Below are 2,500 nucleotides of genomic sequence, written 5' to 3'. Positions count from 1 at the left end.
AGAAGGAAAAGGAAAAAGGAAAAAGGAAAAAAAAGGAAAAAAAAGGAAAAAGAGGGAAAGAGAAAAAGAAGGAAAAGGAAAAAGGAGGATAAGTTAAGAGAGGGAAAAGGAAAAAGAAGGAAAGGGGAAAAGGAAAAAGAAGGAAAGGGGAAAAGGAAAAGGAAAAAGAAGGAAAGGGGAAAAGGAAAAGGAAAAAGAGGGAAAAGGAAAAGGAAAAAGAGGGAAAAGGAAAAGGAAAAAGAGGGAAAAGGAAAAGGAAAAAGAGGGAAAAGAAAAAGGAAAAAGAGGGAAAAGGAAAAGGAGGAAAAAAAAAGGGAAGAGAGTGCGCGGGAGGGGGATCAAAGAGAGGGCAGGGATCAAGGAAGATGAGCAGAGAGGTGGAAGGGAAGAAGAGAAAAAGGGAAGAAGAGAAAAAGGGAAGAAGAGAAAAAGGGAAGAAGAGAAAGAGGGAGGAAGAGAAAAAGGGAAGAAGAGAAAAGGGAGGAAGAGAAAAAGGGAAGAAGAGAAAAAGGGAGGAAGAGAAAAGGGAAGAAGAGAAAAAGGGAGGAAGAGAAAAAGGGAGGAAGAGAAAAAGGGAAGAAGAGAAAAAGGGAGGAAGAGAAAAAGGGAGAAGAGAAAAGGGAAGAAGAGAAAAAGGGAGGAAGAGAAAAAGGGAAGAAGAGAAAAAGGGAAGAAGAGAAAAAGGGAAGAAGAGAAAAAGGGAGGAAGAGAAAGAGGGAGGAAGAGAAAAAGGGAAGAAGAGAAAAAGGGAGGAAGAGAAAAAGGGAAGAAGAGAAAAAGGGAGGAAGAGAAAAAGGGAGGAAGAGAAAAAGGGAAGAAGAGAAAAGGGAGGAAGAGAAAAAGGGAAGAAGAGAAAAAGGGAGGAAGAGAAAAAGGGAGGAAGAGAAAAAGGGAGGAAGAGAAAAAGGGAGGAAGAGAAAAAGGGAAGAAGAGAAAAAGGGAGGAAGAGAAAAGGGAAGAAGAGAAAAAGGGAAGAAGAGAAAAAGGGAAGAAGAGAAAAAGGGAGGAAGAGAAAAGGGAGGAAGAGAAAAGGGAGGAAGAGAAAAGGGAGGAAGAGAAAAGGGAGGAAGAGAAAAAGGGAGAAGAGAAAAAGGGAGAAGAGAAAAAGGGAGGAAGAGAAAAAGGGAAGAAGAGAAAAAGGGAAGAAGAGAAAAAGGGAGAAGAGAAAAAGGGAGGAAGAGAAAAAGGGAAGAAGAGAAAAAGGGAGGAAGAGAAAAAGGGAAGAAGAGAAAAAGGGAGGAAGAGAAAAAGGGAAGAAGAGAAAAAGGGAGGAAGAGAAAAAGGGAAGAAGAGAAAAAGGGAGGAAGAGAAAAAGGGAAGAAGAGAAAAAGGGAGGAAGAGAAAAAGGGAAGAAGAGAAAAGGGAGGAAGAGAAAAAGGGAAGAAGAGAAAAAGGGAAGAAGAGAAAAAGGGAGGAAGAGAAAAAGGGAAGAAGAGAAAAAGGGAGGAAGAGAAAAAGGGAGGAAGAGAAAAAGGGAGAAGAGAAAAAGGGAGGAAGAGAAAAAGGGAAGAAGAGAAAAAGGGAGGAAGAGAAAAAGGGAAGAAGAGAAAAAGGGAGGAAGAGAAAAAGGGAAGAAGAGAAAAAGAGAAGAATGTTGGGCAGCGATGAAATCACGGAGGGTTTAGGGGGAGGGAAGGAAGAAGGGAAGACGAAAGGGGAAATGTTGAGAGGGGAAAAAAAGGAAGAAAGGGAGGACGAACACAGACATATGAAGCAATAACAGAAGATTGTACATGAAAGAAGCCGTGAATAAGAGAGGTCAGAGAGTGAAAGAAAGAAGAAAAGAACAATAGGAATATAGCAGAACATGAGAAAATGTAGAGAAACTCTTAATAGGCCTCGTCAGAACAAAGAAAATGAAGAAACCGAAAAACATAAGAAAAAAAAAAATCATCTAATTTTCCAGGCCTTCAAATCTCGAGTTTTCAAAACACGTTGTCTCAGACTGGGAACAAAATCAAATCTCATCTGACAACCTCGTCAGTCAGGCACGTAGTCATTCTCCGCGCTCTTTTCATGATGACAAATGCGAAACTATCGCGTCGTCCTACATCACAATACACTACAGTGGACAGCCATTTGCTCTTTGTAAATCAGTTAAGTTTATAAAAATTAATGAAAAACAAAACGATGCACTCGTTTATCTATCCGACAAACACACAGCTTGTGTTTGTGTGAACATCTATGCGCGTATACAAATATTTACAATTGCGTGAATTTCTGTTAGCAATATTAGTAAAATCCGTGCCTTTTGAAAATTTAATTTTTATTTCTCTTCACATCGACATAATCTGAATCGTTTCCCATCACCCCATATGTTTTTTTTTTTTTTAATTAATACATATTACCGTAATTCCTCTTTGCAATGCTAATTCGCACCGATCTTCCAAAGGATGCTCAGTTATATGTAAAATTATTCAGATGAATACCTTTTCCCATTTCTTACAGAGCGACAGACACCGACACTGACAAAGCAATCAGCAGAACTTATACTTGCCGT

General features: G+C 39.4%; 1 protein-coding gene across 1 annotated transcript in view; it reads right to left on the bottom strand.

The window, feature by feature from the left end:
- LOC125027286 overlaps window positions 1-2,500 on the bottom strand; it is a 359,951-nt gene that overhangs the window by 289,405 nt on the left and 68,046 nt on the right. The window lies entirely within an intron of this gene.

The sequence above is a fragment of the Penaeus chinensis genome, chromosome 7, assembly GCF_019202785.1.
Source record: "Penaeus chinensis breed Huanghai No. 1 chromosome 7, ASM1920278v2, whole genome shotgun sequence".
Lineage (NCBI taxonomy): Eukaryota > Metazoa > Arthropoda > Malacostraca > Decapoda > Penaeidae > Penaeus > Penaeus chinensis.
Note: the sequence above shows the minus strand (reverse complement) of the source record. Positions and strands in the feature narration are given on the sequence as shown.